This window comes from Castor canadensis, chromosome 5 (genome assembly GCF_047511655.1).
Source record: "Castor canadensis chromosome 5, mCasCan1.hap1v2, whole genome shotgun sequence".
NCBI classification, from domain to species: domain Eukaryota; kingdom Metazoa; phylum Chordata; class Mammalia; order Rodentia; family Castoridae; genus Castor; species Castor canadensis.
In genome coordinates, this window is record NC_133390.1 from 6720082 (window position 1) to 6746444 (window position 26363).

General features: G+C 43.9%; 1 protein-coding gene across 2 annotated transcripts in view; it reads left to right on the plus strand.

Moving 5' to 3' along the window:
- Positions 1 to 600: 600 nt before the first annotated feature.
- Kcnj6 (potassium inwardly rectifying channel subfamily J member 6) overlaps positions 601 to 26363 on the plus strand; it is a 271739-nt gene continuing 245976 nt past the window's right edge. The window contains exon 1 of one of the 2 annotated variants that reach the window (XM_074072656.1): positions 601 to 1197. The gene's annotated coding sequence lies outside the window, so the exon portion shown is untranslated. Of the gene's footprint in view, positions 1198 to 3213; positions 3441 to 26363 lie in introns of those variants that run through there. The other variant, XM_074072657.1, reaches the window with a different exon arrangement.

The window sequence follows — 26363 nt, forward strand, 5'->3', positions numbered from 1 at the left end:
AAGTGGGAACTGGGACCAGATCCGAGTTGCAGTGCACTGGACAGACTGAATAAAGCGGCAGACTGGGTCAAAGCCAGGTGCAAGCAAGGCCCTGGGGCCGGGCCCTGCCACTCTGACCCAGCTGCGCCCCCTCCCGGCCGGCTGTGTGGACGCGGTGCGCGCTCAGGCTCCGTGCCCAGGTCGCCTTTCCGGGATTTCAGCGCAGTGGGAAGCAGTAGGTAGACCCTTCTCCTGATCTCACAAAACCTAAGTGGTCCTACAACCGCACACACTGACCCCGACCTTCGGCTTTTTCCTGCTCTCCGTGTGTTTCTCCAGGAAGAAATTACTTAGTGACATGGGGATAAAGGTGGGGGCTGGGGACTAAACCCATATAGGTTTCTCCAGCTCGGGGCTCCGACGTTCCCAGTTTCATGTTGGAGTGGAGGGGGCCGGCTTGCCTTTCCCTGCTCCGGCTCCCCGCCCTTGTCCATCGCGGGGAAGCTGGGCGGTGGGTGGGCGTCCCCGGGTCCGCCTGCGTCCTCGGCCCCCGCCCCTTCCCTGCGCTGGGAGCCGGCTGTGCGGCCGCGGCTGGCCAGGGCGCGGCGCTGCGCACGCTTTAATCCCGAGGCGCGTCGGCTCGTGCGCTGACAGCGCGGCTCGGCCAGTCGGCTGGAATTGAGTAGCATTCATTGAATCTGCGGATTTCATGACGTCTCCCTGCGAGGTCCATCACTTTTCTCCTAACCCAGGATTTTTATTTTATTTTATTTTATTTTCGTTTTCCTGCCACTCTTGCCTTTTCTTCCTTCCTTCCACCCGGGGTCCCTCCCGGGTCCCTGTCCAAACGCACACCCCTCCGCCCCCCTCCTTCGGCCCCGGCGCCCAACCCTCCGCTCCGCGCTTGGCCGGAGGGAGCCAGTCGGAAGACGGCCGCACCTGGCTGGAGAGGTTGGGCGGGCGGAGGGTGGGGATCCGCGGGAACCGGCAAGCTGGACCCGGAGCTGGACCAAGCAACCGCGAGGAGGAGAATGGAGTCTCCTAAAAGCCTCCCAGGGCGGATGTGAAATTGACCATCTGCTTCCAGTTTTGCTTTGCCTTCTCTATTTTATTTTTTTTTCCCTTCCCTCACCATCCATCGTGTAGTGAAATATTCAATCTTGCTCCGTTCCGAGAGAAGCGATCATGATTGAGTGAAGCCACCCTGTCCGCAGCAAGGTAAGCGGTGCGCTGAGTTGCTGGAAGGCGAGAAGCTGGCATGGATCCGGCGACACGTTCCGCGCCTCGGGTCCCCACTCCCCCTCCCCAGTCGCGGTGGCTGCATGCCCCCCCCCCTCCGCGCTCGCTCAGTTAGGGAACAGGATGTCCAAGTCCACCGAGAGAGAGGCGAGGAGAAGCAGGTTACATAACAGAAGGGAAATCTGTTTCATACGGTTTTCATTAGCGACTGAAAACTCGCACAGTGGAGCGGGGAGGAGGGGTCTGCATGCCCTGGGCGCGGGGAAAGCCAGTCAGTTACCATAGACATCATTTCATCCTCTGGCGAAAGACCAAGTGCACCGATTAACTGGCAGGGGCGGCTTGCGGTGGGGTCATTATAGTTGGGGAAAGCCCATTGTCTCCGTGGAAAGCTGAGGCATAAAGAGGAGAGAGGAGAGCAAAACCTCAGAAGGAGGAAAAGTGAGAGGTGGGGAGAAATAGGCAGAGAGAACCGGAATAACTCCGAACCGTCTCCATCCGCAAACCCAGAGATGTGATATGGCTAAAAACAGTGAATAAGAAGATCTCCCCAGAAGTAGACTGAATTATTTTGTTATTGGAAGGGGAAATTAAAAAAAAAACTCCTCAGATAAAATGAGATGGTTACGGCATTTAGGGGGGTGGGGAAATCTGCTGCTTTTCCTTCCCCCTGGGTATATTTTCATTTGCATCAAGACATTAAACTTGGATTAGTTTTTAATTGAAATAACGTTAGTATTCATTCCCCAAACCCAATAAAACCCTGGGTGGATCCACAGGTACATCTCTTGTACCAGGCTCAATATGGAGAGACTCTTAGGGGAAAAACATATCTTCAAGAAACAGTCACAGACATGGGATGAGGTTAGTAGAGAAACAAAATACCAGAATTTTCCAAAGAATCCCTCCTCTTCTCCCCCTCCCCCAAAAAAGGAAAAGAATCCTCCAGATTTGGGAGTTAAGCATTCATGGTATGTTTAAAGTGTTTCCTGACTGCTTTATGCAAAGTCTGACAGTTCTGGGAAGCCCAAAGGTACAGGGCGCAATGCCAGCCACATCCCTGCTACCTTTCTTTTGTTGAAAAACGGAGAAGGGGGGACACCCAGGAACTACTTAGAAAGAACAGGGGGCTTGCTATAGCCACAGCTGTGCTAACTGAGCTTCGCCCATTTTGCCTGGAGAAAGATAGAAAAAGAGCTCAAGTCTCCATGGCGACCCAGGTGGGAGGGGAGACGGCAGCTCCAGTTACAAAACAAACCAAAAACGTTGGAGAAAACTTTCCCGGTCCCAGGCAAAGAAATGAGCGGGCCGCGTGCCCTGGAGAGGGTCCCAGGGCATCGACTGCCCAGCTCTCTGTCGGCGATCCAGAAGCGGGTGCTTAGACCTGGCCAGGCTCTCCTCCAACCTGGAGAAAGTTTCCCGGGAGCCGCGGAGATGGCTCCGAGTTCAGCACCAAGGCCAGAGCACAGACGCGAAGCGCCAGCCTCCCAGATCTGCAGCCCCCGGGAGAGCGGGAGAGCAGGCAGTCCTTCTTCCTTTGGCCTTGGGGAGCTTGGGATTGCTTTCTGTAAAGGAAGGGTTCCTTGGCCGTGCAGAATCTGAATATCTGATTATCTGCAGAATTACCTGGCTCACGGGAGTTTGCAAATCATCCGTGCTGTGATGCAGAGTAACAAAATCAAAAACACTCGAACAGCAAAATATCCCCACTGAACTGGGAATGGATGAAAGATCCCGTCCTCCGGGAGAGAGAGAAAGGGCAGGTGTGCATACACTGAGAGCTCCTAACAAGAGTTGTCTAGTTCCAACCAAGTCCCTTTGACTTTTTGGCTCACAAAAGCATCCATTCATTCCCTCCCACACTGCTTTCTCATTGTGTTAGGCATAGATGGCAAGAAGGTACTCAGGTGGTATCCTGGTCAGTGGCAGGCCAACCAACCAAGTGCTGCCTAAAGGTCCCAAGATCCAAAAGGGCGGAGAGACTGTTCACTCTTCCTCCAGACACCACAAGATCCTGGCAGAGCTGGCTAGCTAGCAGAGAGAGCGTCAGGTGGTGAGCTCTTCAAACCAGAGTGAGCAAGGTGGCTGCATTTCCAAGGTTGCTGGTGTAAGAAACTGAGTTAGTTAATTTCTCTTAATACAAACAAGGACGAAACTGCAAGAGGGGAGCATTTGTTATCATTCAAGTTCATTTGGACAGTGACATACACAAGGGGAAACAGGTAAGTCCATTGAACCATTCCACCTTCCCTTTTCAGAGGCTGGGCTCTACGCTGCTCTCCTCAGCTCTGTGCTGCTCTCCTCAGCTCTGTAGTAGGTCCCCACTGATTCTGATGAGGATAAATAGTACAGAAAGGTGGCAGTCACATTTCAAGAAGAAAGCTTGAAGAATGGCTTCCAGGTGTTACAAGGTGTTGTTTGAATTGCAGAGGTTTGTCAACTGGGAGGAGATGTTGATGTGGCTTCTGAAATCCCCCTGGTGGCTTTTCTCTTTTGAGGGTGCACTTGGGCATGAGCTCTTGACTTGTAAACAGGTGCATCCTGGTTTCCTTTGCTGGGCTTTCCAACCCTGGGCAGGTTGTTTTCTAAAGATAATGTGTGCAGAGCCCTTGGGATATGGTGAAAACAAAGTGTTAATTCCTTTCAGTGTTTTTAGATCACTAGCTGGTGAAAGGCGGAGCAATCTATTGCAAACCTGGGCAAAAGGATGGGACAGTACAATAGCTCTTGAATGTCAGTTCCCAATGGGTGTTGACAGGTTTATCTATGATTTTATTTATGAGTTGTTATTTAAAGTAGAGAGAAGAAGTGATACACAGAATGCTGTTAGAACTTAAACAAGCAGCAGTACCCTGGCTTTGTTCCATCTGACATTACCAGCAGAAGGGAAGTAGAGATTAGTTATGAAAATAAAGCTATACAGGATTGTTAGATGACTAAAGCAATGCATCAGAAGTTCAATTTCTCTCATGAATTTACAAAAAAGAGGAATGCAAATAAACTAAGTAAAAGAAATTGCTCAGTCAGTCTTTAGTTCTGGTGGATTCCATGTTCATGAAAAAAACTAAGACAGGAAATTTCTCAGTCAATGAGCATTGGTTCTGATCAATTCCATGCTCATGGATTTGGTAGTCATTTACCAAACTATGACTTGCTTACTTTCTCCATGGCTAGTCATTGAACAAAGTATCATCATGTCCTTTTGCTGTCAGTAGCATACGCCAAAAGGTATGGTCTACCCATTTAAAGTCAGATGTTAAGGAAAACAACATAGTAGAATTCAATCCTGTGCACTTGGTTACATTTTGTGACGTTTCAAAAAATTGTCTTGATACTTCATCTTGGTATCTCTGAAACATTAGCAAATAATATACTCATTTGTGTCACCCAGGTTTTTATTTATTCCATAGGAGTCAGGTACACTGTTTCCTCTGAAATAAGAAAATGCTTTGATTCATTCTCACGGTTCTCCCTGTCCTCTCACAAACCATCTAGCTCCATGGGATTAAAAATCTGAAAATAGCTGTGTAATAAGCAATAGGAAAATTCACCAGAGATTTGAAGTAAGGGCTACACCCTCATAGAATCTTAACCCAATCAGTGATTTTCACTGGGTCAATGTTGCAGGAACCTTCATGAAAACAAGATAGACTTTATTGAAGGCAGGCAGGCAAGGAAAGCTCTTCCCCTTTTCACTCACTCTTCCTTAATCAAATGATATGTACTTATCTTGTAAATTAGTAAGGAAAATCAGAGACAGGCAGAGAAAAGGGAAGGAAGGGAGCTCAATAAAAAGACAGCTGTTTGCTTTTATCAGTTTTAACGTAATGATACTTTTACAATCACATTTTCAAATTCTTTGTGTCAGAACTTTGAGCTCCATGGAATTAAGACATTTAAACTTAATGAATTTGGGTTTAGAGTTTAATGAGGTGACATCTATTATTTGTAACTATCACTTAATTATTGAAACAAAATAGATTCACTCCAGAGTTTTACAAAATTATTAAATTTGACAATACCAGTAAAGGGGGAATTAGTTATGTTGAAAAAAACACTTTTGCTGTGTTAGGGGCTCCTTTTTAGTTGTACTTAAAGTACTTGGAGATATAACAGAATAACACGTAGTCATTTGGGATAAAAATACATTTTCAAAGTGTATTTGGAATAATTACAAATAATTATTCCTCGAAATAATTAAAATCTAATACAAAGAAGTGACTGCCATAATTGCCACTGATGCTGTAATGATCTCTTAATTCCCTCTGACAAAGGGCTAGAGCACGCCTATGCCTGACATCACTTAACAGCATCAGTTAATAGCAGAATTGGCATCGCCAATAAAGGACGGTACCAACTTTAAAAGGACAGTCAGAGTCCTCCCCAGGCTGTAGCCTCCGTCTAACCATCCCTCTAATCATTGGTACATATTCATTTGTTTATTTCTGAGCTGCACAGCTACAAACTCTCAGAGAATGATTTTGCTCAGTGCACAATGTACAAGTGGTCATTCAAATGTTCAGAATGCAATAAGACAACTTCCCTATTTGCAATACGTGGAATTAACCCAAAACTTGAATGAAATAAGTATTTAATTCATGTCTACACAAATGTATCTAAGTCAGATATAAGTTAACCACTTCCGTCTTGCGTGTCATACCTCTCTGTGACTACTTATAACTGGGAAATGTGAGGTCCTGGTGGTGCTTTGAGTGAGTCAACTCTGCTAACATTCACAATCAGTCTGATTCTCAGCCACAGAGATGTGGTTTCTGTTTTGAAATTGTACCAAAAGGGAGAAGCAAGTGCATCCATGGGTCCTTGCCAACAACTGTTACACCAGACAATCTGAGCACATTTTACACAATGAGGGAAAAAAATCTAAAAATTAAGTTTAAATCCTGGTTCTGGGGTAGCTCCCTCTTTAAACTTACAGGCATCCACTTTTTTACTACCCAGGATGAGAACTATTTTTTAATGATACCTTGCATTTCCTTCATATCATCCAGCAAGAATTTGTGTGTGGCCTGGCAGATGGGGTTGTTCCATGATTAAGAACTCTGGCTCTGGTGTGTCACTAACTGTAATTGCATCAAGGTCTAATATAGCAGTCTTTTTTTTTTTTTGCTGGTAATATCAACCCAAGCATCTCAATGGCTTGTACAGCAAAGGTCCATTACTCCTTCAAGCTGCATACCTTTGCTGGTCAGCTGAGGCTCTGCCTGCTGTGTCTTCATTCAGAGATCCAGTCTGAAGGACCAATCTGATCTGGAACATCCCATCCCAGTGTCAAGAGAGAAAGGAAATGTTGAATTTCCTTAAGCAATGGCTCTTAAGATCCCTGCTCAGATATGGCAGAAGTTATCTCTTCCATTGACCAGCTCAGGTCTCATGCCACACCACTGCCAATGATCCATGAGCGGGAAATAGAGACCTCTTCCTCAGTGAGGCACTGCAAGTCATTCAGCAACCAAAGGAGTCAGGATCTTCTTATGGACTAGAAAGTGAACAATGGGGGCACTTATATAATCCACTGTACTAATTATGACATTGATCAATTTTGTGCCTTGGTTTCCCAATCTCTAAGATGAAAATGATAATGTGAACATATACTGCAGAGATATTACAAGGATTCAGGTGGTAATGGGAGGTAGTTAACATAGAATCCAGCATGAAGCAGGCACATTATTCACTTGTTCCATGTGGCTTTAAGATCAGTCCTCACTGAGCTATTTGTACTGTGTCACAGTCCCCACCCCCCACCCCAGGCTTCACTTTCTGTGGATTCAGTTACCCACAGTCTAAAAATATTAACATTTATCTTGACTCAATATATTATAATAATTATCTTATTTTATTATTAGTTTTTGTTTTTAACCTTTTACAGTGTCTACTTTACAAGTTATCATAGGTATGTTTGTATGGGGGAAAAATATAATATATATGGAGTTTGGTGCTTTCTGGGAATCTAGGAATCTTGGAACATATACCCATAAATGGGTTGGGGCTGTAATTAGACAGCTTCTGCAACAGAAAATTCCTAAATCTCAGCAATGCAGCAAAATAGATTTATCTCTTTCCTATAAATCCAATTGGTTGATGAAATACAGGTCCCAAAGAAAAGAACACATTATCACCTCTAGTCTATGGCTTCCAAAACCTTGATATCCAGCTGGCAGACAAGGGAAGAGGGAGAATAGATGGTTAGGCAGGAGATTTGAATGATCTGAGCCTGGAAATAATAGGTAATACTTTTGCCCATTTCCTATGGCAATGCCTAACTGCAAGAGTAACTTGGAATTGTACTTTAACTCCGTAGAAAGGAACTGATAGGGTGAACACACTGGAGTCTCCGGCATATATGTGTATGCCACATTTCTACACAGGACACACGTGTAGCGTGGAACAAAGCTAATATGGGTAGAAAATAGGGAGGAGCAAGGAAAATGTTTCACTATTGTCCCAATACTGAAAAAATTCCTGGTGCAAATAGTATTTTGTCTCGACCTTGAGTCACTCCTCAGCAATGTATTTTTTAAACAAATTAGTTGGTATCTTATGATTTTTGGAGTGGGTATAGATGATTCTTAACAAAGGACACACAAATCCATATTATTTCATTTCTGTTTGCTGAAGTCAAAGCAAGACACAAAGAAGAGCCACCTTTACAACCCAGGCTACAAGCAACTTTCTGACAATTACACCCACACTGCATCTAAGAACGCTGAAGAATGAGATGCTGTCTTCCAGAATCTGGACCTTGCTCTTGACTAGCAATTTGCGTTTTGTTTGGTATCACATGAGTGTCTATAGGTTAGACACTTGCAAGAAGTTTAGGTTGAATGCATCTAATAATAGTCTGCGTTCTCCTGAAAATAAACCGTGTAATTTGTAATCGGTCTTGGAGAACCACTGCCCTCCTCAAGGAGAGCAGGTACTTTTGGGAACTAAGATTTGTCCATAGCTTTTCACTAAACTGGGAGACAGGCTCAATACTAACTTACAACCTAGAAAAGAGGAATGGCAGGGGACAGATTGAGAAGGCGATGAGAGAGAGCCAGAAGAAACACGGTGGTGATCTGAGGTACTTCCATCTCTCTTACATCATTCCTGTTACCCTAACTTAGGGGCCAAAGCCACAGTCCATTTGTTCAGGACCCAACCTAAAATAGTGAATACCATAATCCTGATACTCCCATGATGCAGTTACACCGGATTAAAGAACTCTGCCATTTTAAATACCTTGTCATTCCAAAGTTAATTATGGCCCAGTGGAATTTCTGTTTAATGAACAGTATTTTCTTTTTTTTTTCTTTTCTTTTTATTTATTTAATTTTTGTTGGGATTGGGGTTTGAACTCTGGGTTTCATGCTTACAAAGCAGACACTGTACTTCTTGAGTCACACCTCCAGTCCAAAGAGCATTTTGAAGTGGAGGGTTTATCTCTCTACCACCTTCTATAATTTCAGTCCCAAAGGGTAGAACCCATTTCAGTTGTGTGCAGAAGGGAGTCCTGAGGACAGTAGGTGTACCCAAACCATGTTTTAGAAGAGATAGATGAAAGAATCAGTATTTCCTTGGAGAATACTTGAGAGGAGCACGAGAGTCATTTGTAGACATCTGGCACTTCAAGATGACGGGAATTAGAACTGTCGTGTTGGGCTCTGAGGAATGCAGCTAGGACCTAGCAGTAGAAACTGCAATTTTTCCTATTTTGGTTCAATATGGGAAAGAATTTTGTGTAATCAGAGTTGGGCAGAGGTAATAGGTTTGTCCTTTCTGTTTGCATAGCTCTGAATTCTCCCTGGGTGATGCATAAAGCAGCTGGGAAAGCTGAGAGGTGGGGGCAGGGTACCTGTGTGCAAAGTCTCTGCCAACACAGATACTTCTGATCCACGCAAGGGCAGTGGCAACCTTCTGTTCAGCAACAGACCACACTGAACCTCTGCACTCCATGGGCCACTATTTTATTACTTAAGGAACTTTCCCTCCCTTATAAAAGAAATGAGTCACATTTAACTACAATGACATTTCAGTCCATGTGGTCAATCAGAACAGGTCTGGGACACAATGACCACATGACTAAGCAACAGAATTACCAGACTTGAGACTCACAGAAGAGAGTTACCCTTGCTGTATGTGTTCAACACAGCTCTACCTTCAATCAAAAGATAAGGATGTAATATGTCTTTGGAGACTTCTTGAAATTCCCATGCTCTGATTTTCAGAGTTAGACCCCATGATATATCAACTAGAACACACGTCAGATTTGTAGGTCTCTCTTATCTGCAAAATATTGAGTGTCTTAATTATTTTTCTGTTTCTATGACAGAATACCTGGAACTGGTAATTTATCCTGAACAGAAATTTAAGTGGCTCTCTGTTACGGAGGCTGGGAAGTCCAAGGGCATGGCAGGACCATCCTGAGAGACTTTCCTCCTGCATCATTCCAGGGGGGAGGCAGAAGCCAGAAGGGTAAGGAGCACAAGAGTAAGAGCAAGGAGGGGGCCAGGCTTGTGTTTAGAACAACTCACTCTCAAGACAATGAGACTACTATGCAATAATACCACTAAATTCATTTAGGAAGACAGAGCCTTCATGACCTGATACCCTCTGCTTAGGCCCCACCTCCCAACACCATTGTATTTGGAGATTAAGCTTCTACCACACAAACTCTAAGGGATACAGTCAACCAGGGCATGGTGGTAAAAAGATACAATTCCTACCCTCAAGGCATCCAGTTTCAACAGTGGCAAGGAAGGAATGGAGTCCTTCAGCTATCTCTTCAAGTGTCCCCAGTGAATATCCTAAATGCAAATTCACCCTGTTGGATTTTTATCAATCGGGCCCACAACCATGAAGCATCAAGAGAGAGGACATGAAGAGAAAGGCAAATAAAGAGACTGCTACATCACATGTGATCATGAAAGGGCTTTCTCCATTGGAAAGGAGTCTGAATTAGGTGGCCCCCATCTTATCAATACTTGAGGAGGTGCTGGGCCGTGAGCTAGCACTTCACATGTCTACCTTACTGGCCACAGGAGGGTCTCTGTGGGCAGAAGGAAGCATCAGAGCTGACAGAAGTCACCTTAGGTCACTGAAGTGTGTCTCCATGCCAGCAGGCACAGCATCCTTAAAGAACTAGCTCTAAATGCAAATTCCCCAGCTTCCCCCAGACCAAGTGAATCAGAAACTCTGGGGAAGAGATCAGCCATCTGCACACCCCTCCCGGGATGCTGTTGCTCACTAAGGTTTGAGCTTTACTAGGGTCAGTTGTCCTCAAATGTACTTTGAGGACACCTGAGACACACTGCCTCTTCTCACAGCCTTCTTGCTACAGGAAAGGCCCCAAGTGCATGCTCACATAAGAGCTACACTAAGTCATACCTAGTGATGGAATGCCCGCCCATCACCCATTTTCCACTGTATGGGCAGGTCTAACCTGGGCTCTCTGCCTTGGGGAAAAGGAAAAGCTTTTGGCTAAGCAGATCAAAAATGCACCTTCACTAAGTTGCAGGATAGAGACACAAAGCAAAGACTTCTCTGTCGCTCTTACTGTGTAAATAACTGCTGAATCTTTGGGAATTACAGTTAATCCACCCAGAAGGTTTTTGGTTCTTTGTAAAATTAATAGTGGCATTTATTATCCTTTAAGTTCAAGACAGTATCAGCAAATAAGAATGGTATACCCTCGAGAAAAGCCACATTAAGAAAGATGAATAGAGAGTTTATCATGACAAACCTTCATGCAGCCAGGCAAGGAACAATTATAGTCATGTAACATATGCCTTCATTTAAAACCTCTCTTGACTGTCCTCAGAAATCTGCCTTTAATATCTATGTCCTGTGTCTTTATAACTAGTTGTCAACAAATCTCTGATGAGCACTTTCTACTAGAAGGAGGCTGAGGATGTAGCTCAGTGGTAGAGCACATGCCTAGTATGTGCGAGGGTCTGGGTTTGATCCCGACCACTATGAGAAAAATTCTAAAGAAGACAGAGGGCAAAATAGGAAAAAAAAATGTTTGGCTCAGCCATCAAAGGCCTTAGACATTAAGCAAATAAGGCTGCTAATGAAACAATGCTGTATAGTACAAGAAACGTAGGCTTAGACAAGAAAGAGAACAGTGCTAGCCTAAGTGAAAGAGGGCAATGTTAATAAGAGCTGGTGTCAATCAGCAACAACCCAGGACCTGGTGGAATGTGCAGAAGTTCTGGAAGACAAGTAAGGTTCTTGTGATTTGGAAGTTAGTCCCTTGGGAAAGGAGGACTTCCCATATGGGGAATGTCCCTGCCTGCAGGGAGCATTGACAATGAGGGCAGTTCTGGCAGTGGTGTGGTGTACTGCACTATGGAAAGGGCGGGGTGCCATGCATTGGCTCTAGTGTGCATGTCTACTAGAAGTAGTCTCTTTAATTGGGGACAACCTGGAGGATACATGAGGAATTTTCATCCAGCAGCCATGAGCCAGGCAGACTTGAAAGGAATTACTGAGTGAAGAAGACAGCAAGAGACTAATGGAAAGGGAAGGAGATTTCAGGATGCTCAGGGTAGTAAACTAGCAACAGAAAAATGGCCCAGGTTTAGTGCCATCAGTAGTGCTGAAAGCAGGTGATCACTCATGAGCCCAGAGAACAGGCTCAAGATGGGATCCCATCCAAAGAAAGCTCTTATACCGCACTCCGCACTCTAGAGCAAGAGGAATCACACGTGGCCAGGGTCCAGGTGCAGACTGTTGAGGTTGGTCCAGCAAATAAATAACGCTGCTGAAAGAAGGCTGGGCAAGCCACAGCAGTTTCCAGGGAGAGCTACAGCTTGTCACCTTTGTGTGCAAGCCATTGGCTGGCAGGAGTTAGGAGCCTGTCTACAGGGATCGGTCCTTCCTGAGGCACTGTGGGGAACAAGTGTGACCATGGTTATGAATGGGAAATTTGTTAATTCTGAAGGTGATAGGACCTTTTTATTTTGTAATCTTGACCAGAGAATACATAAGACTAGTGTGCAAAAACAATGTTGCCTCATAAATATGTGCAAATATTAAGTCCAATCAATAAGATAAAATAAAACAAAATCACTTATAATCATCTCATACTCACTCATACTCGTATATGTCATATAGAAAACATTTTCTCGGCCCATGGAGTAAAACTCATTTAAGCCATTAGGGAAGTCACAGGGAATTGAGCCTGGGCCAATGGAAACATGGCCCTACAGTGAAAATACAGAGTGGGCTATAAATGGAGCCCCCTCTTGTCTGCAAATAACCCCCACAACATGACACACTGTAAAAGTACAATGTCAAGTGTGCATTGATTTAGAACTTCAAAATAAGTGAAGATCATTTTTACAAGACCCCAAAATGATTTTTTAAAATTGAGCTGAAATGCCTCACACTTGGCCTGCACTGTGGAGATGGCTGTCTTGATCCCTACTCCACTGTGTGCTCAAGTGAAGTTTATTTTAAAGTAGCAACCAATGTGCATCTTTTGTGAGACTCAGCTACCAGGTTATGTCAAGTGCTGGGCTGATAATGACCTTTGTGTGGAGTTCCAGAGTCAGACACTATATTTCACCTGAAAATCTTTGGTCATAAATAGTCAATCAGAAAATACAAAATTTATCCACAACAGCCCTCTCACAGATTGTATTATAACTGATAGAAAAGATGACATTGTGGTGCCAGTGACACGGAATTAGTCTGGAATAGGAGAATTCAATTAAAACTCCAAATAAACCCTCAATACTTTCACTGAGATAATAGTTTTCTTAACATAAGCAATTGTTAAACTATTCCAGATTCTTTCTTCCTTTCAACCAATGTAAAGTAGATTGTCCTTTATCAGGAAGCCATTAGGACTGAGGATGGACCCTGAAGGTCCTGGTGAAAAGTCATTACAGTCCTTGAGCCCTTGCAATTGTAGCAAAGCTCGACTCTGGATGCAAGTTGCTTTGTTCCATCTTAAATTTCCAGATAAGCTCTTGGCATTGCCAGAATAAGGCAGCCCTTGAGGTATCCAGAGTAAAAACACAGTGACAAGCTGAGTGACATCCTGGCTTCTTCCAGTGCCCAGTCTCAGACACTGTTGACCCAGCTGAGTCAACTGTTTATTCAACCACAGATCAGGTGCAACCTCCCTGTTTCTTACAGCACCCCAGGATTTCGTTAAATGGCTAATTAAGTAAACAACAACTGCTCAAGTTGGCAAAAAAAAAAAAAAAAAAAAAGGAGAAATGGCCCAGAATCCCTTCACACCTGAGAAGGCAGTAGGGAGGAGGAGCAGGTTGTAGTTTTGCTGATACCAGAGGTTCAGACCCCCTAGAACGACAGTCAAAGGATAACTTATTTGCTGTCATCTCAGAGCAATTAAAAAGACAAATGAGCTATTTCTTGAGTTGAATGTCCAGATCACTGAATTTGCAATATTAACTGAAGTATATTCAAAAATGCCATCAAAATGTGAAGTCATGTCCCTGATCTGTGACTTTCTCCCTCACACTGGTGGGCACTGTTTGTGGAGCCCCCAGCTGCTATCTCTGTCTTGCTGTTGAACCTGTGAGCCAGGCATGGCCCCCCTTGCCAGTGAGGGCAATGAGATACGTTATCACAGACCCTCTCGTGTCAATTCCAGGAGTTTCATGGAAGAGCCACTCGATCCATGCTACTTGTATAAAATTCCTATCATTCCTAAAGTGTTCAGACTCCAACAGAACTGCTGGAGGCTATTCGAACTATTCAAAATCCTTTTCTTTGGAAGATAAAGACTGTATTTTCCCACATAGTCAACTGCAGTCTTTTCTGTAAGTTGAGCAAGGACCCAGAAGAGCCTCCGAGGAGATGTACCATGGACAAGTTTGTTTCTTCTCTTAGCAACTCACCCCAGTGAAAACACCTATTGTGGGGCAGTGTTTGAAGAACAGAGGAAGATGAATAAATTTGTGTGTCCAGTGGGACAAGGTGGGTGGCATTTGCTTCTCAGAACCATGTAAAAATTGGAACGCAGACCAGGTCACTGGTTTCTAGTTTCTTGATATTGCCCTTCCAAGGTGCTGTTAAAGATCTCTAAAACCCAGCCAGGAAGGCTAGTTCAAGCCTAATTCCTAGCTACTCAGAGATGGAGACAGTGAAGATAGAGATTCAGGGCCAGCCCCAGCAAAAAATTTTTAAGACCCCATCTCAACCAATCTCAACCAATAACTGGTTGTGGTAACGCACACACCTATCACTGCAGCTGCACAGGGAAGCACAAATAGGAGGACTGCAGTCTAAGCCAGCCCAGTCATAAAGCAAGATCATATAGCCACGTAACCAATGCAAAAAGGACTGGCAGAGACTGGCTTAAGTGGTAGCTCTAGCACCTGTGTAGCAAGCGTGAGACCCTGAGTTCAAACCACTGTACCACCAAATATATATATATATTTATTCCATACATATATATATATATATATATATATTCCTGCGAACCCCAAGTGTTCTTACCACTAGCCATACCACACTTCCCTTCAAGAAACCTAAGAGATTGGAGTAAACTGAGTCGTGCTGCTCTGTAGAAGGAACCGTTGCAGACCCAGCACTCAACAAGAAGAGTCACTTAATTTCTTTCTGTATCAGACTTTCAAGCTGCTAAAAAAGGGGAATTGGGAGCAGAAAAGTACTAGTAACTCTTTCTTGTCTCTACTTCAAAGAGACTACGGAATACTATAATAATTTAATGATTTTATACATTTTTTTCAATGCCAAGGATGTATGTTACTTTAGTAAGCAGATATGCTACTTACCACAGCACTGGTGAGAGTTTAAAGGAGAAACTAATGAGTGTTGGGGTAGAATAATGACCCGGATACATCACAGAAACCCACAACATCAAAGACCATGCTGTGCCTCACCCACATGGCACACTCACATTTTAGAAAGCTTTTTAGCAACTGAATTTGACATCCGAGGCTGAAATTCTGTTTCATCCTTGTTTGAGTAGTTAACCCAAATAATTCAATTAAACAAGAACACTCCATTCCTGAAGCACTCCTTATCACCAGTTTTGTAGCAAAGTCAAGGCCAACACACTGATGATTACAGAGTTTAGAAATGTGTATGGGTGTTTGTGTGGGTGGAGGAGCTCCCCACATCTGTACCTAGACGTTCACAGTTACATTCAGGGCTTTCAGGCATGGGGCACTTTTCAGATCCACCCTAGGAAAATTTCCACCCATGGAAATGTAGAGAAAGCATAGTCTAGATGTGGCCTCATTTGTGGAAACCATCCTGCATTTCTTTCAGATAACATTTGTCTTTTCCTCCTTTTTGATGGTACTGGGATTTGAACTCAGGGCCTTGCACTTGACAGGCAGGTGCTCTACCACTTGAGCCACATCTTCACCCACAAGATAACGCTTGTCTTGAAAGCAACTTCTCACTTGTGACTCTTCCATGGTGTTAACATTCTCACAAAGCAAGGAATGTTTCTTAATAATTCAGAAAAGTAAACAAACATTGCTGCCAGTGAAGGCTGTGCTCATCCAGCTTGACCAATGGCAACGGAATACCACAAACTTGTTTAACTGAGTTTTTCTCATTTATGTATTGCACAAGTAAGTTGTATTCAATGTTAGAAAATGTGGACATTAAGGTAAATGAAATGTCAAAATAAAAAAGGAAGGGAGGAAGGGAGAAATGAAGAGAGGGAAAGAAAGAAAAAACACAAGTAGTAAACATAGTTTGTATTTCTAACTAAAATTGGATCATCACGTGCACTGTTTTGTTGCCTGCTTTCTTACCTGACAAATCCATCACTAAATTCTTTCCAAGGCAATCACCCGGGGTTACTGCAGATTCCTCCTGCTGTGGCCTCAACCCCACACTCTGTCACCTTGCTGCCCTATAGCTTGCTCCATAGGTCAAGATCTCCTAACTCACCCTTTGTGCAGCCCTGGAAGTTCTTCCTCCAGTTTTTCCCTCTTCCATCGGGTCCTCACAGGACCACTGCCTCCTCACCAGGGTGTTTTGCCGTGCTGTGTACCTCTGTGCTCACACAGTCTTTACCCACGGCCGTGTCCTTCTTCCCAGCCTACCTCCCTCCACCATGCTCCTTATCTCCTGATAGGCCACACAAACTAGATGCAAGTCCCATTTTCTGTCTTCCACAATTTTCTACCTCCCCTGGGGTGCAGCTTTGTCTTTCAGTTTTCTCTGATGTAATCCCTAGGATCAGAAACATTCCCCAGCACATAGCAGGTGGTCAATCCTGTTGATTAACTAGAACATCCTTGAGATTGGCTGTGTTGAAAGTAATCTTAAAGCAAATTTTTCTTTGTGTTGGACATTTGGATTCTTTCCAGTTCTTGTTATAAACAGTGCCATTATTCACATATTGCACACCTACATCTTTGCATAAACCATGCTTTCCTTTTATTCTTTGTATGAATTATTATAAATGTAACTGCTGGATAAAAGGGTAGACATTTTCATTTAAGCTCTTGTTACAGCTCACCAAATTGCCCTTCAGAAAGGCTGTACCTACCTATTCTAACTTCACTGGTGCCTACACAAGAGTGGTCCTCTAATCACTGATCCATTGACCCCAGAGGCCATCTGGGTATATGTGAATATGTTAAAGAAAGGGCTGTGTCCTCCTCAGCAGCCAGAATCTGTGCCCTGTGAGCCACTCGGCCAGTCCTGTTGTGCGGGAGGAGTTTCTATCACACGCGGAGCATAAACTCCATTGATGATACAGGTCTTCAGAAGTAATATCCATTCATTAAACCAATTGGTTCTCACAAGAGTCCAATGAGGAAGGGCGCATGGTGTCATCCTGCTTTGTAGATGGCCAAGGGAAAGCCAAGTTCACACTGGAATTCTTGATCAAAGTCAGGAGACTCTGGCCTCGAACTCAGGACTCTGGCCAGGAACTCTTCAGCATTCTCCAGACTTTGTTAAGATTTATTCTTCAATTAATATTCACTGACTGTCAGCACCCAAGATGTGTTGTCTAGAAGAGATTTTAAGAGAATCAGCAAAATTGTGAGAGTGGACTAACTTCTTGAAATATTATGATAATTTTTAGATTTGAGGGTAGGGAAAGAGGAAAGTTAAACAGAAAGTCACATTTGTAGGAATATCATTGAAGCAATGTCATGATTTCTACTGAGATTACACACACAAGGACGTCTCTTCCTGTCCCACCTTCCTCTTGGCCTCTCTGGAGAAACTCAGAGGGAAGAGATCACCGCAGAGGACTTCTTTGAGAGTGGATAGCTGCTGGATCTTTCTCCCCACTGTGTGAGACTATTTTTATCATTCTTATTTTAAGACATTGAAAAATATTTTCTTCTCAAAACAGAATATTTAAAAATTTATCTGTATTCCAAACTTCAGTGAAGAAAGTGATTGAACCGTCATCACCTCGAACCACTGTTAATGAACCACTGTAACAGGAAAGGCGATCTCCTTCCCTGGCTGTGTCTTCATTTGTACATGGTTCAGGGTCACAGGTGTTATAATGATTCAGTTCATCTAATTCCTCTGATATCCAGGCCTTGGCATTGTACATATTTTACAGATGAAAATACTGAGGCTCAGAAGGGGACATCTCTTGTCCTTCAGCAGTGTATGAACTGTGTGGCTTACAGTCTGGATCTGTCATTCCATCCACCACCCACAGTCTTCTTAGAGCAATCACGAGACAGTAACCCACTCTTGGTTGGCAGGTTTTGTTGTCATTGTTTGGGGTGTTTTGTTCTTATTGTTTGTTTTTTCAGTGCTGGGATTTGAACTCGGGGCCTGGAGCTTGCTAATCAAGGGCTTTACCATTTGATCCACCCCACACCTTTTTGCTTTTAGTTTGTTTTCAGGGTAGGAATACGATAACTTTTGCCTTGCATGATTCTTCTACCCTACCTCCCTAGTAGCTGGGATTACAAGCATTGCCACCATCCGCCAGCTTCTATTGCTGGTACTTTTTGAATTGAAGAGAGATGAAATCCAATGGGAACAACTCTCTAAAAAGCACCTCACAGCGGCCAACCTGGAGTAGAATATTCCAGGCCAGTGAAGACTCTAGCGCCCATCTGATGACCAATGTAAATGAAAACGATGTACCACGGGTGCCCTGCTAGAATCAGCAACCAATAGGACAGCCTTGGCCAACCCAGAGGTGTGGACTTCACAGGGTGGCATCCTGTTCTCGTCCCCTTCCTTCTCCCTGAATGGCTACATCTTCAGGGAAGATTGAAAGAAAACCAGGCCAAAGAACTGCAGAAGCAGATGTGCACAGATCACCGCAAGGACAGTGTCCATTACAGTGATGGGACTCGTTCCCTCCCATGACCTTACGAAGGGCTTTCCCATCTGTTTTCTCTCTGGATCTTTACACCTTCAGTGAATAGGGGTGCGTCCCCACTGGGTCCTCGGTGCTGTGGCAACTCTTGGTAAGCAGAGGCAAGGGCTTTTCAGGCTGACAGGTGGCGCTGAACACAACGTGGTTAACCTTGCTTCTCCATCGGCTCGTGTTTTCATGAATTCAACCAACTGGGAATCAAAAATATTCAGAAAAATACGTGTGTGGGTCCTGAACATGTCATTAGCCCCCCAAAACACCTACTTACATAGCGTTTGTACTACACAGTGTATTAGAAATAATTCTGAGATGACTAACAGTACGCAGAAGGATGTGAGTAAGTTATATAGAATCACCTGCCATTTAATACAAGGAACTAAGCATCTGTGAATTTTGGTACCTGTGGAAGAGATCCTGAAGCCAACCTCCCTTGGATACTGAGGGACGGCTGTAGTTGTAACGATGGAACTGGGACAGACCCAGTCCCACTGTGAAGTCTGCATGAACCCCTAGTTTAGTCGTGGATGCAAAGGTGGTGGCTTCCTGATGGACGTGGGCAGCCCAAGGTGGCAGCGGAATGGAGCGTCAGTAGCTAGAGTGGAAAGAGAGCAGTGTGACAATGGTGTGCAAACCCAGGGAGAGGGTCCGAGGCGGGGTCTGCCTCAGGAAATGGACACAGGGATGGACCACAAGGGACCCAGCACACCAAGCTCAGAACTGTAGATGCCCTCCCAGCGGCAATGGAGAAAACACAAGATTTGAGACAAGTCAGTGAGTGGAAAGGACAACTTTGTTTCTGCGAAAACGTGTTGTGTGATGGGTCACTCCTCCTTCTGTGGGCAGCACCAACCTCCCTGTCCCCATTGCCAGCACTGAGCCTGAGTAGTCAGGACCACTGTCTTCATACCCTCCAGGCCAGAGAGGGCACCACCTGTCAGGCCCTCCATCCCTGCTGGACCGTACTGTGGGTGGGGCCGTGACACAAGCAGAGGTGAGGAGAATATTCATACCCCATCCGGAGTCTATGGGGTAACAGCAGAGAGACTTTGTTGGAAAGACATCTTTATTTTTTTTTTTTTCATTTTTCTTTTATTATTCATATGTGCATACAAGGCTTGGTTCATTTCTCCCCCCTGCCCCCACCCCCTCCCTTACCACCCAATCCACCCCCTCCCGCTCCCCCCCTCAATACCCAGCAGAAACTATTTTGCCCTTATCTCTAATTTTGTTGTAGAGAGAGTATAAGCAATAATAGGAAGGAACAAGGGGTTTTGCTGGTTGAGATAAGGATAGCTATACAGGGCATTGACTCACATTGATTTCCTGTGTGTGGGTGTTACCTTCTAGGTTAATTCTTTTTGATCTAACCTTTTCTCTAGTTCCTGGTCCCCTTTTCCTATTGGCCTCAGTTGCTTTAAGGTATCTGTTTTAGTTTCTCTGCGTTAAGGGCAACAAATGCTAGCTAGTTTTTTAGGTGTCTTACCTATCCTCACCCCTCCCTTGTGTGCTCTCGCTTTTATCATGTGCTCATAGTCCAATCCCCTTGTTGTGTTTGCCCTTGATCTAATGTCCACATATGAGGGAGAACATACGATTTTTGGTCTTTTGAGCCAGGCTAACCTCACTCAGAATGATGTTCTCCAATTCCATCCATTTACCAGTGAATGATAACATTTCGTTCTTCTTCATGGCTGCATAAAATTCCATTGTGTATAGATACCACATTTTCTTAATCCATTCGTCAGTGCTGGGACATCTTGGCTGTTTCCATAACTTGGCTATTGTGAATAGTGCCGCAATAAACATGGATGTGCAGGTGCCTCTGGAGTAACAGTCTTTTGGGTATATCCCCAAGAGTGGTATTGCTGGATCAAATGGTAGATCGATGTCCATCTTTTTAAGTAGCCTCCAAATTTTTTTCCAGAGTGGTTGTACTAGTCTACATTCCCACCAACAGTGTAAAAGGGTTCCTTTTTCCCCACATCCTCGCCAACACCTGTTGTTGGCGGTGTTGCTGATGATGGCTATTCTAACAGGGGTGAGGTGGAATCTTAGTGTGGTTTTAATTTGCATTTCCTTTATTGCTAGAGATGGTGAGCATTTTTTCATGTGTTTTCTGGCCATTTGAATTTCTTCTTTTGAGAAAGTTCTGTTTAGTTCACATGCCCATTTCTTTATTGGTTCATTAGTTTTGGGAGAATTTAGTTTTTTAAGTTCCCTGTATATTCTGGTTATCAGTCCTTTGTCTGATGTATAATTGGCAAATATTTTCTCCCACTCTGTGGGTGTTCTCTTCAGTTTAGAGACCATTTCTTTTGATGAACAGAAGCTTTTTAGTTTTATGAGGTCCCATTTATCTATGCTATCTCTTAGTTGCTGTGCTGCTGGGGTTTCATTGAGAAAGTTTTTACCTATACCTACTAACTCCAGAGTATTTCCTACTCTTTCTTGTATCAACTTAAGAGTTTGGGGTCTGATATTAAGATCCTTGATCCATTTTGAGTTAATCTTGGTATAGGGTGATATACATGGATCTAGTTTCAGTTTTTTGCAGACTGCTAACCAGTTTTCCCAGCAGTTTTTGTTGAAGAGGCTGCTATTTCTCCATCGTATATTTTTAGCTCCTTTGTCAAAGATAAGTTGCTCATAGTTGTGTGGCTTCATATCTGGATCCTCTATTCTGTTCCACTGGTCTTCATGTCTGTTTTTGTGCCAGTACCATGCTGTTTTTATTGTTATTGCTTTGTAATATAGTTTGAAGTCAGGTATTGTGATACCTCCTGCATTGTTCTTTTGACTGAGTATTGCCTTGGCTATTCGTGGCCTCTTGTGTTTCCATATAAATTTAACAGTAGATTTTTCAATCTCTTTAATGAATGTCATTGGAATTTTGATGGGAATTGCATTAAACATGTAGATTACTTTGGGGAGTATCGACATTTTTACTATGTTGATTCTACCAATCCATGAGCATGGGAGATCTCTCCACTTTCTATAGTCTTCCTCAATCTCTTTCTTCAGAAGTGTATAGTTTTCCTTGTAGAGGTCTTTCACATCTTTTGTTAGGTTTACACCTAGGTATTTGATTTTTTTTGAGGCTATTGTAAATGGAATTGTTTTCATACATTCTTTTTCAGTTTGCTCATTGTTAGTGTATAGAAATGCTAATGATTTTTCTATGTTGATTTTATATCCTGCTACTTTGCTATAGCTATTGATGATGTCTAGAAGCTTCTGAGTAGAGTTTTTTGGGTCTTTAAGGTATAGGATCATGTCGTCTGCAAATAGGGATATTTTGACAGTTTCTTTACCTATTTGTATTCCTTTTATTCCTTCTTCTTGCCTAATTGCTCTGGCTAGGAATTCCAGTACTATGTTGAATAGGAGTGGAGATAGTGGGCATCCTTGTCTGGTTCCTGATTTTAGAGGGAACGGTTTTAATTTTTCTCCGTTAAGTATAATGCTGGCTGTAGGTTTGTCATATATAGCTTTTATAATGTTGAGGAACTTTCCTTCTATTCCTAGTTTTCTTAGAGCTTTTATCATGAAATGATGTTGGATCTTATCAAAGGCTTTTTCTGCGTCTATTGAGATGATCAAGTGGTTTTTGTCTTTGCTTCTGTTAATGTGGTTTATTACGTTTATTGATTTTCGTATGTTGAACCACCCCTGCATCCCTGGGATGAAGCCTACCTGGTCGTGGTGGATAATCTTTTTGATGTGTTGCTGAATTCGATTTGCCATTATTTTGTTGAGGATTTTTGCATCAATGTTCATTAAGGAGATTGGCCTATAGTTCTCCTTTTTGGAGGTGTCTTTGCCTGGTTTTGGGATAAGTGTAATAGTGGCTTCATAAAATGTGTTTGGCAGTTTTCCTTCCCTTTCTATTTCATGGAACAGTTTAAGGAGGGTTGGTATCAGTTCTTCTTTAAAGGTCTGATAGAATTCAGCAGAGAATCCATCAGGTCCTGGACTTTTCTTTTTGGGGAGACTCTTGATTGCTGCTTCAATTTCATTTTGTGTTATAGGTCTATTCAGGTGATTAATTTCCTCTTGGTTCAGTTTTGGATGATCATATGTATCTAGAAATCTGTCCATTTCTTTTAGATTTTCAAATTTATTTGAATATAGGTTCTCAAAGTAGTCTCTGATGATTTCCTGGATTTCCATGGTGTTTGTTGTTATCTCCCCTTTTGCATTCCTGATTCTACTAATTTGGGTTTTTTCTCTCCTCATTTTAGTCAGGTTTGCCAGGGGTCTATCGATCTTGTTTATTTTTTCAAAGAACCAACTTTTTGTTTCATTAATTCTTTGTATGGTTTTTTTGGTTTCTATTTCGTTGATTTCAGCTCTTATTTTTATTATTTCTCTCCTTCTATTTGTTTTGGGATTTGCTTGTTCTTGTTTTTCTAGGAGTTTGAGATGTATCATTAGGTCATTGATTTGGGATCTTTCAATCTTTTTAATATATGCACTCATGGCTATAAACTTTCCTCTCAAGACTGCCTTAGCTGTGTCCCATAGGTTCCGGTAGGTTGTGTTTTCATTTTCATTGACTTCTAGGAACTTTTTAATTTCCTCTTTTATTGCATCGATGATCCATTCTTCATTAAGTAATGAGTTATTTAGTTTCCAGCTGTTTGCATGTTTTTTGTCTTTACTTTTGTTGTTGAGTTCTACTTTTACTGCATTGTGGTCAGATAGTATGCACGGTATTATTTCTATTTTCTTATATTTGCTGAGGCTTGCTTTGTGCCCTAGGATATGATCTATTTTGGAGAAGGTTCCATGGGCTGCTGAGAAGAATGTATATTGTGTAGAGGTTGGATGAAATGTTCTATAGACATCTACTAGGTCCACTTGATCTATTGCATATTTTAGATCTTGGATTTCTTTATTGAGTTTTTGTTTGGATGACCTATCTATTGATGATAATGGAGTGTTAAAGTCTCCCACAACCACAGTGTTGGCGTTTATATATGCTTTTAGGTCTTTTAGGGTATGTTTGATGAAATTGGGTGCGTTGACATTGGGTGCGTACAGATTGATGATTATTATTTCCTTTTGGTCTATTTCCCCTTTTATTAGTATGGAATGTCCTTCTTTGTCTCGTTTGATCAATGTAGGTTTGAAGTCTACTTTGTCAGAGATAAGTATTGCTACTCCTGCTTGTTTTCGGGGGCCATTAGCTTGGTAAATCTTCTTCCAGCCTTTCATCCTAAGCATATGCTTATTTCTGTCGGTGAGATGAGTCTCCTGTAAGCAACAAATTGTTGGATCTTCTTTTTTAATCCATTTTGTCAAACGGTGTCGGAAAGACATCTTTAAAAGGTTTTGGAAACCAGAGGGGCTTCCTGGAATGGAGAAGATCCAGTTGTCCCAAAAGTTGCCAGGCCTTGGCTGAGATATTGTTTGAGCCCCTCAGCAAGAGGAAGACCGGAGCCTGGGCGAGGCTGGTGCTCCCATGCCACCAACGCACTCCCAAAGGATGAGCTGCAGCCTCTACAGCAGTGGAACCCACCTCCTCCTTGCAGCCTGCCTTCGGGGCCAAGCACCTTCCCCTTATCATCCATCCCTTCCCTTTTCAGGGAGTGTGGAGGACAGGAGGCACAGAGGCTGTGAAATGGAGACCAAGGGCATGAGATCCTGCTCTGTCCCTACCCTCTAACCTGGCCCAGGACTCTGCCTGACTGATTGCAAGTGCAATCAAAATTGCAAGTGCAAAGAGAAGCCTCAAATGTGTACCCCGCTGGGGGGTGAGTGTGCAGGAAGCTGTGTCAGTGTTCTGGGTTTCGCAGGAGTGTCTGTGCATCCGCTGCGTGGAACTCCCCTACCTTCAGCCCAAGTTCACTGTCTCTGAAGGCTGTCAGGGCATCTGTTCACCAACACAGCCACTGTTCCTAGTACCACGGACTTCCACGAGCTTGCTCACCCTCGGGTCCACCCACAGCCTCGAGTCTCCTCCAGGGTGTGGGACGAGGACCCAAGGTGCACCTGGGACCCAGGCAAGGTCACCTGTGCACTTTCATAGCACACAAGAACATGTTTGGCCCTCACTAGGGATGTCCCAGGTGCCCACCCAGCAAAGGCACAGCTGTCAGGCCCTAACAAGTGCAGAGCCTCCAGCCTCAGCCTCTCAGGTGGGGTCAGAAGTGCAAAGGGCTTCCTCAAGACCGGCCCTTGTCAGGGACCACTGGTCAGGCATTCAGCTGGCTTTTCTGAAAACAGTTTCTGATTTGGGGGTCACACTCGGACTAAACACCTGACAAGCTGCCAGGTTTTGTGATGAGGTGTCTCCCCACCTTTCCAGTCTTTTAAAACAGGGAGTTGGAGAGGCACCACTTAGGTGGGTCCAAGGCCAGGTTGGGGAGGGGAGGATAAGAAGGGGGTAGTGAAACCCTTGGTCTCCATCTCCTGGTCCCTGTGTCTCTGGCGCCTTCCTCCTCATCTCTCCTCCACAAGAAAGAGATGAAGGAAAAGGAAAAGGTACTTTCCTCTGAGGTCAGGAAGGGCCCAGCCAGGACCAGGTAGAAGGGAAGAAGATAGAAAAGGTATGCACTGGTACCTTCAGATGCCCTCTACCAGCCAACTTCTGTGGGGTCAGGGCAGGTGGAGGGTTGGGGGAAGAAAAGCCCCTTCCCCCCAGGAGCAGACACCCCTAAAGGTGCCCTGACGAGACTGTATTAGAATGAACCCCTCCCACCCCGGCATGGTGAACTCCGGCCTTCTCCACTTCCACGCAGCTGAGGTGGTGACGATGCACTCTGAGCACTAAGAATCTTTGAGGACCAAGCTGCGTCATGAGCCCTGAGGAGACCCCCTCTTCTGGTCCTCTGTAAATACTAGGGACCCTTATTTGGGTTTTAGAAATCAGCTGATCTGCTGTGGCATGGAACCCAAGGGTGTTCTTCTCCCTCGTTTGACATGGACAGTTTTGGATAGAAATTAAGAATTATAATACTGTGAATGTAAGTTTAAGGTACAGTGACAATCTCTAGGTTCCTTTGAAAAATTGGTGAGAATTTGTCTATCATGCTTACTTTAGCAAAAGAAATTTGTAGAAAATGTTAATAGATTCATGCTTTTTTTTTCCCCCTAAAACTCCAGAGAGGGGACCCAAGAGTGACATCAAAACTTGTAAGTCAGCCAGGCATTGGTGGTTTATGCCTGTCATTCTCCCTGTTGGGAGGCTGAGATCAAGAGGATCAGTTCAAGGCCAACCCAGGCAAATAGTTCACTAGGTCCCGTCTCCAAAATAACCACACCAAAATGGTTCAAGAAGTAGACTGCCTGCTTTGCAAAGGCAAAACCCTGAGTTCAAACCCCAGTTACATCAAAAAAAAAAAAAAGTAGCAAGTCACGTTGTCCAGGCAAGATCGTGAGTACTGCACAAGGGTGAGGGGTGTGTGCTGATTTTGTGCTATTAGTGTGCTTCTCAAACATGCACAGGACCCCTGCCCCATCTCCTGGGGCTTCTGTAAAACACAGATTTGGACTCTGGAGAGCCGGGCAGGACCTGAGCACTGCTTTTCCAACAAGCTGCCCAGAGATGGGGAAGGTACAAGCCCTGGTAACTTGCACATGTTTGCTGAGTGACCTGTGTTCCTTTGTCTGAGTGACACATCACAGAATGAGCTTCCTAGACCATCCACTCAATGTCTTTCTTTTGTTGGTTAAGTAAGAATTATGGGGCTTCTCAAAATTGAAGGGATGGAAGGTGACAGGGCTTTCATTACAACCTAACTGAACATCGTTTTAAGATTTCAGAGGGTATGGTGCTGGAGAACTCAGGGAGAAAGGAGGGAATAGATGAGGA